The sequence below is a fragment of the Nicotiana sylvestris genome, chromosome 11, assembly GCF_000393655.2.
Source record: "Nicotiana sylvestris chromosome 11, ASM39365v2, whole genome shotgun sequence".
Lineage (NCBI taxonomy): Eukaryota > Viridiplantae > Streptophyta > Magnoliopsida > Solanales > Solanaceae > Nicotiana > Nicotiana sylvestris.
In genome coordinates, this window is record NC_091067.1 from 123,161,118 (window position 1) to 123,177,324 (window position 16,207).

Genomic DNA, 16,207 nt, shown 5'->3' on the forward strand with positions numbered 1-16,207 from the left:
GGGTACATTCTAGATATGAGATAAGTAGTGTAAGCACATAAGTAATGCCTCAACTTCTGCGCGACCCAAGTCAGAGCACAACAAGTGCATTCTAAAAGAGAATATCGGGCCTCGTACGGTGTGAACTTCTTACTGAGACAGTAGATGGCTTGCTCTGTTCTCCCTGTTTCATCATGTTGTCCTAAAACACAACTGAATGCTCTATCCGATACCGCAAGGTAAAGCAATAGGGGTCTTCCTGGCTTATGTGGAACCAAGACCGACGGCATTGATAGGTATTCCTTGATTCTATCAAAAGCTTTCTGATAGTCATCAGTCCATTTGGTAGCACCGTCCTTCTTCAACATTTGAAGATAGGTTCACAAATGACCGTGGATTGAGCTATGAACCGTCTGATATAGTTGAGTCTTCCCAGGAAACTCATCATGTCCTTCTTGTTATTTGGCGGCGGCAATTCTTGGATAGCTTTGACTTTTGATGGATCCAATTCTATTCCTCGACGACTCACGATGAAACCCAATAATTTTCCAGCAGGAACCCCGAATGTACACTTGGCAGGATTCAGTTTCAGATTGTACCTCCTCAGTCTGTTGAAGAACTTTCGCAAGTCTTCCATATGATCTGCAGCTTTCCTGGATTTGATGATGATGTAATCTACATAAACCTCGATCTCTTTGTGTATCATGTCATGAAAGATGGTAGTCATGGCTCTCATGTAGGTAGCACCAGCATTTTTCAATCCAAACGGCATCATTCTATAACAGTACATCCCCCATGGCGTGATAAACGCCGTTTTCTCTACATCTTCTTCATCCATCCATATCTGATGGTACCTAGCGAAACAATCAACGAATGACTGCAGCTCATGCTTGGCACAGTTGTCGATCAAGATGTGTATATTCGGCAAAGGAAATTCATCTTTGGGACTGGCCCGGTTGAGATCCCGGTAGTCGACACAGACTCTAACCTTCCCATCCTTCTTTGGTACCGGCACGATGTTGGCTAACCATGTCGGATATTATACCACCCTGAGAACCCTCGTTTTGACTTGCTTAGTAACCTTTTCTTTAATCTTCAAACTCATGTCTGGCTTGAACTTCCTGAGCTTCTGCTTTACCGGCGGACATGTAGGATCTGTTGGCAACTTGTGAGCCACAATGGATGTGATGAGGCCAGTCATATCGTCATAAGACCATGCAAAGATATCCTCATACTCTTTTAGGAACTCTGTGTACTCTTTCTTTTCTGATGGTGACAAGTGAACACTGATGCGCGTTTCTTTGACATTCTCTGCATCTCCCAGATTAACGACCTCAGTTTCATCCAAATTAGACTTAGGCCTATTTTCAAAATTCTCAACTCCTCTAACGACCTCTTCTGGTATATCATCCTCTTCGGAGTTCGTATCTGTTTGTTGCGTTGTCTCGTTGCAAGTCACAATCATTGGTTCATCATCAAGGTAAGTAATAGTAATGCTATGTAAAATAAAGTGAATGATAGGAAAATAATAAGAGCGATTAGATTCATAATTGTTTTGAACATCAGAGCTTTTTTTTTTTCAAAAATTAAATGCGAAAATAAAATCAGCTAGTAAAAAACAAAAATATGATGCATGGTGCTTTTGTTTAGCCTTGCTACCCCGAAGCTTTCCGGGCCCCGGGAGTTCTGATGGTCCAATTGTTGAGGCATGCTCCTCAGCTTACGGCCTGTATGGAAGGGCCTTTTGGTCTTGTAGAATATAATGACGATACCAGAGTGCACGAACTAACTTTTGGGGAGGGGAGTAAGTAAACAAAAAGTAAAACAAAAGGTAACAAGTCAGTGATGATTATAAGGAAAAATGTCGCAGTATTTAAACACATTGTGCAAGGATATAAATCATGTCCTAGTTTGGGTGCCTCGTTGTGCCCGAGGTAGGCCTAGCGACAAATTAATTTGGAGAATTTATAATGCTAAATGCCTCATTTTATTGATAAAAATAAGACGAATCCAAAACGACGCTAAATACCAGAAAGTAAAATATCACTAATGGCCGATGGCCTCATTACATTAAAAGTGAAAAGAGAAGACTCCTAACTACTTGGTCCCAGAAGGACCTTCCTCAGGTTGAATGTTCTCGTTGATCAGATCCTCCAGCTCGCGCAGATTTTCCAATAAAAATGCCTTTGCCAGGCGTTCTCCTTCGCTTCCCTCAACGTTTTGACGGTCGGTGACCCTCTTCCTCACCTTCCCTTCTAATTCCAGCAGACTGTATTCTAAATATTCCAGCTTCACACTAGCCCTGGTGACTCTCTCTTTCCATTCATTGATTTGGTTACTTGATGGGAGGTCCCCCCACCAAGTCAGCAAGATTGAGGGTATGTTTATCATACCGAAGTCGGGAACTTTGTCATTCATTTTCTGCAACCTCACCCCTACCGGACTCAACTATTTAATACCAATAATCAACATAAAAAGCATTTAGTTCTCCAAATATATGCACAGAACATGTAGGTGTCTGTTTGGGTTTCAGGGAAACCCGATGGACTTTGGACAAGGTTATCTTAATGAGTCATTATGCGGACAACATAACTGACTCGGCTAGGTTTGACCATGATGCATGCACAGTTAAACAGAGTAAGGTTTCTATTGGGTATTAGACAGGTACCCTTGAGCGGACAACTCAAGAGGGAAGGGCACGGAACCGTCGACTGCACCGCTGATCGACTGGTTTTACCGCAAATATGTCTTTGCCACATTTAGGGGGTTTATAATATCGGAAGGGCGCAACCACTCATTATAAGCGTTGCTATAGGATTTGTTTTGGCATGAGTGGAATATGATGTTGAGGAATGCAATTATAATAATGAGACAAATTGTATGTATTTTCACATTCATAAAGTAAAGATTACAATAAATGCTCAGTAATTACAACAGAATTGAAATAATAAGGCAGTAAAAGAAGAAATTAAAAGGAAAGAAAAACATGAAGAGCCAAGTTAGTATTTTGATGAAATAATTAAAGACAGAAGGTAAATGCAATTAAGGAAGCAATAAAGTGCAAAAGCACATAATGGTAAAAGTCTTAAAGGTCTCCCCAACAGAGTCGCCATGCTGTCGACGCCCCCTTTTTCTAAGGTAAAATCGGGTTTTGCGACATTATGGACAAAACAACTCTTATTCCCTTTTGAGGAATCGGGCTATGGAATTTGAAGAGTCGCCACCTAATGATTATAGTGCATTAGGACACTTTTAAAGAAAAGAAGAAGATTTTTGAAAGAGAAACCAGAGTTCGGGTAAGGGCTTGAGATTATCTCGAGGGGAAGGTGTTAGGCACCCCTCAAGATCCACTAGTATGGTTCCCAGCCGTACTTAGTTGTGACTTTAAGAAGAGTAGAAGTAACAGACAATGTTTGCACATAAGGAATACAAATAAGTTGAAAGTTTTGAAAGAAAAGAGAGAGAGAAAAAAGACATAAGTGGTTTTGGAAAGAAAAGATTGATTGAAGAAAACATTACTTTTAAGAATACATCACATCGTATAAATAAAGAAAAAGGTCCTAGGTTTAAATACAATATGGATCACCTTGGTGCAATACCCAGCAATCATTCTCACACGAGATATTAGCGCACCGGTCATCATATCCATATTCTACCCTTCCCACCCCGTTAAGGTATTAAACGCGATTAGTCTCGTTTACTTATTGCATGCTAATACCCGTCCCAACCTATCAGTCCTGGGGTTTTAGGACTTCTAATCCTAAGGGGAGGAGGAAGGGAAGTATAGGCATATATGGAGTAGCAAAAGGATAAAATACTAGGGCGTCAATCAAAACAAATAGCAAATGAATAGGGAATGAAACAAACACACAAAAGGCTCATATAATCCCCATAAATCACATAGCAACCAGTTTAGCATGTCTTGCGTGTACCGATTTGGTCTTTAAAAAATTAAACAGCGGACAGATTGGTTCAACACGTAGATTTGGATAAAAATTCTGCATTAGGCAGCCCGGATCCAATTGTCAGCAGTTGAGGTATTTTAAACAAGTTACCGATTAAGCACCTAATGCAGAAGAGTTTAAGACAGAAGCTTGAAAATTGTAGGAATTCAGAGATGACTTGAAAAATCAGCAGAATTGTTTAAGTAGAAGTACGGTGAAATTGTAAAGTAGAGTTTTCAGAAGTAAGAATGCTTTTAAAAGAAGAGTGAGTTTGAAACCTGTTTTGAAAGAGAGCTTCATGAGATGAATAAAAATTCAGGCAGAGAGTTGAAAATGTTTCAAAAAAAATGCAAGTTTAGGAAAATTGCAGACAAGTTTGGACGAGCTTTGTTTGAAAACGCTGAAGCCAATGGCTTGGTTATCACTTACGCAGATTTAGGCGAGTCTGAAACCCTATAGGCAGGATATCTATACCTTGATTTTTAAGACTCGTTACTGTTTTTAAACGTTAAGGAAATGAGTATTTGATTACCCTACGGTTTGCCTAACGTTTCATGCATTCCCTATAGGCATGATTTCTATATGCAATTAGTTGATTAGTAGGTCCTATAGGCAGGATTTCTAATGATTTGCAACATGGTTGAACATTAAATCCTATAAACATGATTTCTAAATGATTGAATGAAAAAGAATGCGAAACTTATAGACATGATCTCTAGATGATTTAAAGCATGAACCTATAGGCATGATATCTAAGTGATTAAATAACAGCATTGGTCCTATAGGCATGGACCCTTTAGCAATAAAGTAAACTCCTCCCACACCCTTTACTAATATTTCCCTGAGTTCCTTTTACAAAGTTATTACAAAATCAGGGGAAAGAAAGTAAACAAAAATACATCACAGCCTACAGCTAGATCCGAGCAGCCTAATTCAATCTTAATATCCGATAACATGTGTTTCACCAAATTCGGATTCCAGATTCCAAGGCCTTCTCTTGTTCAGAGTGTTTCAAAGTTCCAGGGAGCCTCCAGGAGCCCCAGGCAATGCTTACACTCTGGACACAGTCATAACAGAATAGTGCAAGTGTGGAATTACCAGCCTTCATGCATCCAAGTTCAGAGGGAACTCCAGGGTCCTAAAGCATTGGCTTACCAAAAGAGGGTAGAACTTAGGAAACTAGGAATGCGTGCAAAGTGAGAGAAGAAACATAGCAGAGGGAGGTCATATCCAGCCATGGCATAGGCTGGCACACCCCTGACCCCCTACTTAGGTTAAACAAATAAGAGCAGACTCTGGGGAGTCAAACTTAGGGTTTGAGTGGTGATTAGGACACTACCAGACCCAAGTTAAAGCTCAACACATAAAGGGGAGAGGGAATGGGAAAGCATTTGAGTAGAGACTCAGGAGAGTCTAGTTCTGGATCATGGACAGTAACATAAGATGCTGCTATGGTCCAGAACAGTACTAGCATGCAAAAAGGAAAAGAGGGAAGGGATTTTCATACATAAAACAATACACTGACATTAAGGTAAATATAAGAAAGCATAGCAGACTGACGATGCAAGGACATAGACGAAAGAATAGAACATGCCACAGTTACAGGACATAAGCACATAGTGAAGAATGTGTAGAAGAAGAGAAATGAACACACATAGTTGGAGAGGGTTATTTAACTAGAAACACATACCAGTTGCAATTCCAGCACAACAGAGAAACAACAGCAAGTAAACAGCCAGACAGTTAACAGGAGAAACTCGAAAACCTCAGCAAGCACTTGGGAGTTCAGAGGAACTCCAGAATATTCAAACAGTAGGAGAGAATGGAGCAGAATGCTCAGTAGTAGTAGAGAAAGCAGTAGTAGAGGGAACTGTTATTCAGTATTGAAAAAGAAATATTTATGATTTTTTGAGGTGTGAAGTGTATTGCCAAGATGCAGAAAGAACTTTTTGAGAGAGAGCTCGAAATTGTTTCAGAAAGCACAAAGTAGAAGAAGAGAGTAGAATTTTGGTGAAAGAACTCAGTATTCGAATGTGTAAAAGCCTGTGTTTTTGTGCAGAAAAGTCTGTGAAAGCATGTGAAAAGCCTTACCCTTTTATAGTGCAGAAGGTGAGTAAAAAAAAGTAAGAGAATAGTTTTGCAATCGATCACAAGTTGTTTCCCTTTGGTTAAGGGATTTGATTCAAACGGACAACATAAATAAGGAAAGGATTTGTTTTGAACAATCTTTTCTAAGGCAGTATAACAGGGGTAAATACACAGAAACCTATTTAAGGAAACAGTTTAGTGGTACACGGGTTAGGTCAAGCAAGGAAAGACAATCAATCAACCAGCCAGTAAAATCAGGATTCGAATCTCAGTGCGAATGAATCCAACCAGAAAAAGGTGAGAAGGGGTCTAATTTAAGAAAATCAGTAACACTCAATTACTCCTTATAAAAAGGATTCGGAATCAATCACAAGTTGGCAAAAGACCTTTTGAAAGAAGAGTTTGTCATATATAAAGCATACAGACATGTGAAACAAAGAGAGAGACTAGTATAGGAAAATTCAAAGTCATAACAAAGAGGTTCAAGCAAAGGTCCAGTAAAGGCAAACAAGAGGCTTAGTAAGAAAATAGCGAAGGAACACATAGGATAGACATGTAAAAGTATGTTGTAGGAACTAGTAGAAGAGATAACAGAGCACAAGTAGAAGAGCATGCATAATAACGGCAAAATCATAAGAACATAAGAGAAGACATGCGAGGAAAGGATACAAAACATAAGCGAGAACTCATGAAACATGGTATAAACAAACAGATTCACACAAAGACAGAATAAAAAATAAGAAACGGAAATCGTTTTTAAGATTTTGAAAAACCCTAAATTGAACAGACTAATTTTGAAAAGAGAAATTTGGGGAAAAGCTTTGAAACTTCGAGAATAACATCAGATCTATCACAGATCTAAGAAAACAAAAGAAAGAAAGAACCTCGAACAGCTTTTAGGGTTTCTCAGAAACCCTAGACACGAGAAGGCTTGGAAAGGATCTGGCCTGGAGTAGATCTGAGCCTTATCTAGGCTCTTGAGGCTCGAACACGTCGGAACGGAGCCGGAGAAGCCACAGGAACACAAATCGGCGGAGGATCTCAACAGGCCTCGTTGAGGTCGAACCTCGAAATCTTGAACAACCATGATTTGGGGGTGAAGGGAGGTGAGCATAGGTCGTCCATGGCCTGAGAAACCATGGACTCCGGTGAGAATTGGTCGGAGAAGACGAGTGAGGCGATTAGGGTTTCGAGTGTTAGAGAGCATTTGAGAGAAATGGAGTGTTTGAGGGCGGCGGTTGAAGAGAAAAATGAGAGATAGGGTTAGGTCGTTTGAAATTAAAAAGGAAAGGAGGGATGTGGGCCGTTGATCAAAATGATCAACGGCCAGGATCTGAAGATACAAACGGGCGGGTCGGACAAGACGGGTAAAAAAATCGAATTGGGTCGCCGATTTGGGGCCTGATTTGAGGTCAATTGGGGGGTCAAGATAGGCTATAATTGAAAGAAATTGAGGCCATGATTGCAATAGCCAGTTTTCCCTTTTGATTTTATAAAAATAGTAAAGGATGTTTTAAAACTAAATTGAAGGCACTGAGTCAACTAATAATATATAAATATTAATTCAAAATATTGGGATAAATTTTGTAATTATAAAATGCTATTAAATCTTAAAGAGGCTAGTATTGCAATTATATGCAATTTAGTTTTAAAAATACCAAACGAATTTGTAAAAATATGCAAAAATCATGCCGACTATATTTTGATGTAAATATGAGAATGAAATAAATTATTCTCCAAAATAGAGAGCTTTGGGAATAATTATGGGATTTTATGGTGTAAAAATAGGCCATAAATTGGTTTAAAATCGTTAAAAATGCCAAAACCCTTTGAGGTGCTTATATATGCACATATATGCCATTTTAAAAATATGTAGGAAAAAATTAGGTATCAACAGAGACAATCAGTAGTAATGCAGACAAGGCAAGGAGAATTAATTAAAGTAAGCAACTATTAAATTAAGTGGAAAGGTAGGGGTCGAGATTCAGTAGCATAGAGTAAGACCAAATTCATGAAGCCCTGATTAAGGACACAACTTAGTAGAAAAAAATAAGTATCATAGCAAAATAGGGTAAGGAAATCAGTCAGCCTAACAGACAGGGAAAAGCTTTTAGGGTTTTTGAAAGAAAATTTTCAATCACCATCGATTAAGGAAACCGGACTTGATCAAAGGGAGTCATGACTCTATACTTTCATCATATAAATAGAGGAGGTCCACAGATGTAGAAAGAGAAACATATTTGAAGCATAGTAAAAAAAAAGCAAAAGATGAACAAACAAAGTGAGCATAGTCATACAAAAGCGACATAAGTAGGCTTGGAATTCGGGAAAACATATTCAAAGCAGAGTAATCACAGGACTCACGTAAGCCGGAAAAGTCATGGATCTTACTCTAACAACCATGGATGGCCGAAAAATGGCACGAAAGACCATGGATAGGCTCTCGGAGAGTTTTGAACAAGATCTGGTCTAGATCTCTTCGAGATTCTTCCATGAAATCACAAAAACGAGCAACTAGGAGACGTATGAGATAAGTATACGTCTCAAACAGCCATGGGAATCCATGGATCGAGTGAGGATCGAAGTGATTAGGGCTAGTTTTAGGTGGTGGAGGCTAGGGTTAGGTTTAGGTCTCAGAGAGAGTTGGAGAGGAAAGGGGTTTCAAGGCGGCTGTTTGGTGAAAATGAGAGGGTTTGGGGGGTCGTTTGGGATTAATTATTGAAGAGAATAATGGGGGCCGTTGATTTGGGAGATCAACGATCTATATTAAATGTGTAGGTGGGTTCTGGGTTTGGTTTGGGTTTGAGCTTGGGTTCGGTGGGTTTCTTAATTGGGTTGGGGGTCCTGTAAGCACGTGATTTTTGCCCTATATGAGCATTACTCCCAAAAAATCCAAAATAAAACAATTTTCCTTTGTGTGCAATTTTAGAATTTTTGTGACATTTTTGATAATTATTTGTATTTCTGTCTGTGCATGTTTATTTGTTAAATTAATAAAAATATAAAAATATGTCGCATTTTGCATGTAGGATTTAATTCTACAATTGTTAGTAATTAGGTTTGTTTTACAAAAATTGAAAATTACAAAAAATAGGCATCTTTTGCATTTTTAGCATTTAATGTCCAATTGTACAATTTTATGCTTAATTATTTCTTAATTGTGCGTTAATTGTTATTGGGAGTTAATTTGCACTTTTATAACTTAATTTAGTTCTTAATAATAATTTAAGGATTTTTAGAATTTAGTTTTAGAAAAATAAAAGAAGAAAAGAGAGCAAAAATACAAAAAATCGGAATTGGGCCTCTTCTTTAATTTCAAACCACAAGCCCAAAAATTGTCCAACCTTCCCCACGACCCGGTCCATCTCAACACGGGTCGACCCAGTCCATAACCCAAATACCCAACACCCCATCTCCCTATCTTACATTTCACAAAAACAAAACAAGAACCCTAAAACCTAAAGAGATCCCCCCCTCATTCTCTCCATCTTCTCCAAACTTCCAAACCTTCCTCCCATGGCTGCCCTTGCTGCGTTCTTGTTTCATCTTCGTCGCTCACCTCCAGCCAAACCACCTCGTCGCCGCTGGACAGAAAACCAACGAGCAGCATGAGGTGAAGAAGAAGAAGCAACAGTCTTGGAGATGTTGTTGTCCGCCATGGCTGTGTTTGCTGCTGCCTGCTGCTGCTGCTGCGTTTGTTGTTGCCCGCTGCTGCATCGTCTGCTTCTTCTACTGCTGCTGCCCGTCGAGCAGCTGATTCGAAGCCACCCCGTCGCCACTGCTTCGTCGTCAACCAAGCAGACCACGCTGCTGCTTCTGCTTTCGTTTCATCTTCTTCGTTCTTCGTCTAGCTTAACGACCATGGCTGCCACTACTTTGAGATCCAGCCGCGAACGAACAAAGGGCTTTGAGATCCCAAATGAGCTGTGTTGTTGTTGCCACGACGAGCAGCTGTAGCAAAACCCAGTCGCTTCTGCTTCATCTGCTTCGTTTCGTCGAGCTCGAGTTGAGTGGTCGAGCTCCCGAGCTCCAGCCATGGACGTGGGGCTTCGTTTCACTTGACTCCATCCAAACAACCAACTGCTACTGCTTCTTCTTCGCTACGTCCAAACGACCATCATCGTCCAGTAGCATCCAGTAATGTCGCTTCTGCTATATCCACGGAATAGCATCGTCATTTGTTCAAAGCTTTGGTTGGGAAACAGTTCATACGCAGTCTTGGTTCCAAATTTGTTTTCGTTCGAGTTCATCATCGTTCCGATCCGGTTAGTTGGTTTAAGTTTTGTTCCCGTCCGTAATTTGTTTGATATTTTTCGGATCCAAAATCGATAAATGTTCAATTCTTGTTTTGTTTGTTCATCGTTGAATTAATTTTCTAGTTTGTTCATATGTTTTGTTGATTTAATTTTCAGATTCAAATGGAACGTTGATTATTTAGTTTTCCAGTTTATTTCATGTGCTTTTATTTTGTATTTTGTAAAAGAAATTGTTAGTTTAATTTTAATATTGTTAGATTTAGTTAAAATCATTTGAATCCGTCATGTTTGTTATTTAATATGGATCTAATGCATGTTTATTCTTTGTTTGAAGTCCATCCAGTAATTTAATTTGAGTTTTTTTTTGATTTGTTGATTTAGTTTGAATCATGTATTGTGTTGTTAATATTATTGTTTCCTTGCTCATCCATTTTTGGTCTAAGTTAACCAGGATTGGTTCCCAATATGGTTAATTTATTCACATTAATTTGATGTTGTTCATCTGTGTTCATAGGATTTGTTGTTGAATTCGTTTAGAAATTGGTCATATTGGCTATATTTTGGTTGAGATTGATTAGGTGAATTGGTTATAGTTGATGGGGTAGTTTGGTAAATTGCAGTACGTTCAGGGGTAAAATGGTAATTGCAATAAGGTCGGAGGGGTAGTTTGGGAATTGAACATTTTGAATAATTATTTATGTTAAGCATGGGGGACAAAATGTAATGGGGTATGGGTGATATAATTGTTTATGTTAGGCATGGGGGACAAGAGGTAATGGGTTGGGGTTTGATATATTTATTTAATGTAGTGGGGACAAAACATTAGGTAGTGGGTTTAAAAGGGGGATGAATGGGAAGATAATGGGTTTGGTAGGAGAAAGTGGTGGTTTTAATAATTGATTAAAGGGTTTGGGATGGAAAATAAATAAAGAGAACTTGATCAGATTTTGGGAGAGAGTTTTTAGATAGACTTTTACAAGAGAGACTGTTACACTTGAGAGCTAGAACGGAAAGAACACAGAAAAAAAGAAGGGAGAATACAGAAGAGAGAGAGAGAGAGAGAGATAGAGAAAAAAGAGAATACATAAGAAAATTTTAAGAGAGAGGAAATTCCGAAAAATACTAAGACTTCAGAAAATAAAAAGAAAAACATTCTGGAAATTCAAAAGAAGAATAGTATACACCTGATTACAATCCAAATATTCTGATATACGGATTCAGAAATTAAGGGTTAAACACTAACTAGTCTTTCAAAATCTGAAAAGATTCCCTTTGCTTCTGTCCGATGATTGTTGTTGGTGTTTCTGAATTTTTGTCTTGATTTTAAAATCTGTCACTAAGTTTCTCGTTGCTGGTTGTTACTGGTTGCTGGGGTTGCTGTTGTTTTATGCTACTGAATTTCTGCTGATCTCCCTTTTCTTTTGCTTCCAATATCAGGTACACAACTGACACGCTGGTTATTGTAAACCGAAATATGAAGCATGAATACGAAAATGAAGAGTTGAAATTCTAAATTTAATTTAATTATATTCTGAATTTTATTTGTATGTATAAATTATTTAGCTTGCAAAAATCAGAATCATGTAGCTATTTAATATATATAGTGGAACATCCGACGATAGCTTAACGGATGAACTATCTATATATTGCCTAAAAATAAATAAATGGTGTAGTAACTCCGTCTAGTCAAAAAATCAAACGAATAGGCCATTTAGGAACTTGGTAGGAATATTGTTTAGTTAAATAATATTGGTTAATTTCAGCATGTAAATGGTCTAGGATTAAAATTAGATTGCTAAGTTTTTTTTTTTAATTTGACAAACTGAGAACATGCCTAGTATAATGTAACTAGGTAGTAACATGTGAATAAGACGGCCCAGGTCTAGTTTTATGTCATACACGTTGGGCCTGGGCCCGCAGTGGCAACGGACTGTCCTGTTTGCATCATTTTCAGATTTTATGAATCATATTCGAAACCCATCTATAACAACTCAAGCATGTAAATAAATTAAGACATTTTCTCTTTTATTTTGTAGAGACAAATTTAATAAGAGAAAAATGTAGGCATTTTAGGACTGTCCTTTAAAAATAAAATGAGATGAGCCTCGCCCAATAAAATGCACCAATTGCGGGGCCCTCAATAAATGTTTAATTGAATATTTAGAATTCGGGATAGACTGTTTAGTGAATTCCACGGTCTTACCCAGAAATAATAATACGCTAATCTCTTTAGGCACGATTTTAATAATAATACATTCCTAAACACGGGTGCGCATTTATGCGACCCAAATCCAAATCCCAAAACATTGAATAAAAATACATTCCGGATCTCGGGTGCATTTTATGTGACGCAATTCAAAGACATGTTTTTAAACGATGTTCACATTCTTTTAAAAATATAATAATAAAAGCGGTAAAGAGTTAAAAATTTGCACATAAGCTCATAATTGTATAAAAATCAGATATTTAAGCCAAATATGACAGTTGAGTGACCGTGCTAGAACCACGGAACTCGGGAATGCCTAACACCTTCTCCCGGATTAACAGAATTCCTTATCCGGATTTCTGGTACGCAGACTGTAATATGGAGTCATTCTTTTCCTCGATTCGGGATTAAATTGGTGACTTGGGACACCCTAAATCTCTCAAGTGGCGACTCTAAAATAAATAAATAAATCCTGTTTCGATTGTCCTTTAATTGAAAAAAACTCCTACGCCCCTCGCGGGGGCAGAAAAAGGAGGTGTGACAGCTCTGGCGACTCTGCTGGGGAGTAAACCCAGAACCACTGGTTCAGGGTTAGAAATTCGAGCTTAGATAAATTGTTATATTTGGCTTTATCTAATTTTTACATGTTTGAGCCTAATGTGCTAAATGCTGCTTTTACCACTTTGATATTATTTGACTGTATATATAAACTGTGTCGAACCCTTCTCTCTTCACCTCCGGGGATGTGCTTACTGGTTGAGACTCCCTATTCTGTTAGTGTCATACACTGAAATAAAAAAAGAGGCTCGGATAAGTTACGAAGTTGGATGGCCTTTTGTTTCCCGGTAATTTGCCCCCTCCTCGACTTGAGTTGTCCGCTCGGGTATACAGTCTAGAACAAATGCCCAGGTTATGAACTTAGAATAACTCAGCTTCATGCTGGATCCCTAGTAGGAACGTTTGTTTGCATCACGTGCATCTGACTTTGGAGGCTCAACACAGGGGTTGGGTCTATCTAGGACAGGTGCACCAAAAATGAAAATGATCATCCTGATGCATCTTTCTTGCTGCTACTTGCGCATTTATTTGATTCGGACTTTTGTGTTGACCGACTTTCGAATATCAGGAATAATATTGTGAAATTGAAAAAAAAAAAAAGAAATAGCGGTTAGGAAGTTAATTGTTTATTTTGAAAAATCCCAATGCCCCAATACTGTCGAAACTCTGAGAAAATGAAAAAATATTTTATTAGTTTGTTTTACTAAAAGCAAAGGAAAAAGAGAAAAAAAAATGTTGTCCTGTCTCGTTTTCAAAAAATAGAAAAAATAAAATAATTTGTTCTGTTAAGGGAAAAGAAAAAGAGACTTGATTTTTGTTTCAAAATAGTTTATTTGCCAACGGAAGCGAAAATATGTTATTTTTTTTAATAGTTTTTTTTTATTTTATTCATTTATTTTGCTTGAAATGCTAAAAATTTAAAAAAAAAGAGTTGTGTTTTAAAATAGTTTGTTTAATCTCCAGAACAACGCGGGTTTGATTCTCACCGGATGTGAGATACGTAGGCGACCCTCATCGGGTCCAACCCCACCTTTTGCTAAAATAGCCAAAAACAAATAAATAAATAAAAACATGTCAAAATTTTAATTATGTCGGGTGATGCTGTTTTGTCAAAACATAGCCGAATGTTCCCGAAAGGGACGCCGGAAGGCTGACTTTGCATAAACAACCACCTTTGGGTCATTTTTAAGATTTGGTCCAGTTGACCCACACAGCCTTAAAAATATTCGTCCCCGAGGCGTTGAAAGGCCGTGTTTGCAATATTGAGTTTTCTATTTTGAAAAACGATAAAAAGAGTCATAAATAAGTCAGGTGATGCTGTTTTTGTCACAAACAGCCAAATGTTCCCGAAAGGGACGCCGGAAGGCTGACTATGTATAAACAGCCACTTTGGGTCATTTTTAGGATTTTGGTCTAGTTGACCCACACAGCCTTAAAAATCTTTGTCCCCGAGGAGCTGAAGGGCCGTGTTTGCAACACCAGGTTTTTATTGTAATTTGGAAAAAAACAAAGAGTCAGCGGTCAGGTGAATACTGTTTGGATTTTTAGTCAAAATAAGTCGAGCCAGCTTCGGCCGCGTCTTAAATCATTCTTGCCGAAATAGCCTTAGAGTATCTTTCAGTTATCGAAAGGCTATTTTCGTAAAAGAATGGACAAGTTTGTAAAGTGTCATAAAATAATCCTCCCCGGCCTCAAAATTCATGTGAGATTTGGAAGGGGCCATATTTGCAAAAATAGCCATTTGGTTGCATTTGTCAAACGGAGAAAGGAAGCTGGTCGTTTGTTTTTTGAGTTTGTAAATCTTTTGATTAGAATATGCGGGTTGTTTGATTTTCAAGTTTGTAGGTCATCTTTAAACCTTTGAAACCCCGTTTGTTTTATTTTGAAAATTGATAATTCCAAAAAAAAAATAATTCATTGTTGTTACCTTTCATTTTGTCCAAACTACGCAAGGTCTGATTCATGCGGGGTCATGATACGTAGGCAATCTCCATAAGATTCTACCACGACAAAAAAGAAAAAAAATGGAAAAAATAGAAAGAAAAAAAAAGAAAAAAGAAAAAAAGAAAAAAAAGATGTTGTTAATAATGGGGACCGACTGAGTCCATTCTAACCTGTTTTGTTTTGAATCACAAAGAAAGAAGGTGGTTGGTTTGTGGTAAGCCAGAAATACAAGATCCAAAAGCACACTTTGCGGGGATCAGGCCTGATGACAAGAGCATTCGAGTCCTATTGGGAACTTGTTGACTTAGGTTGATGATGTTGAAGCTGGTAATGGTATTGGCAGTATTGATGCAAAGCTTAGTGGCTAAGATGCCAGTTTTGATAAAATGGCAGGATGCTCCGTTCCTTGGTTAGCAAGATAGAAGCTTTTGGTGGCTTATTTTGTTGTCATTTCTGTTGTCCGGATTATTCTTGGGGTTGTAATCCGAATATTGTCTTGTGTCAAACCTTCTTATCTTTCCATTTTGTCATAGCGGTTTGTTTAAGTTTTGTCCAGGCTATTTTAGGATTTTATTTTGGTTTGTTTTGTTAGTCAAACCATTTCACCGGTAGTCTAATACAAAATCTGGTCTTTTATTATTTCCATTCATCTTTTTGTTTGATCCTTTTATCATTTTATTCAGCGCCAATTCTAGTGACATGACATGTGCACACAGTTTGGGCCTAATCTGAAAAGTTAATCATAAAACCCTGGAGAGGTGATCAGAACATTTAAAGAAAATAAGAACGGTTTGAGATTATTCGGAGCTCGAGTCATGTGGAACTAGGGCAAGTAAAACACAAAGAAAACCATTTAAAAGCAAGATTCGCCAAATTGGCATGAGGGTCGTTCACGATAATGAGAATGAGTGTGTCGCCCAACTGTGCTTTAGAAATGACAAATGAAAAGCAAATGTTGAATATAATTGTCAAGTCCAGTGCCATCAGAAGAGGCTACAAATCTTTGTTTAATTGTGTTGTTTGCACTTGGCATGTTTTGAAGACTGGAATGACGAAGGCATTTTGTTCTGCTACCTAAACACTTTATCCTTTGTTACCCCTTTTAGAGACTTATTTATTTTTCTTTCGTACCCCTCGTTCGGAATCAGTAGAAACAACTAGAAAACGCAAGCATGGCAGGTAAACAAAAGGAAAAAAAAAAAAGAAAAAAAGAAAAAAACCAAAAAAAGAGG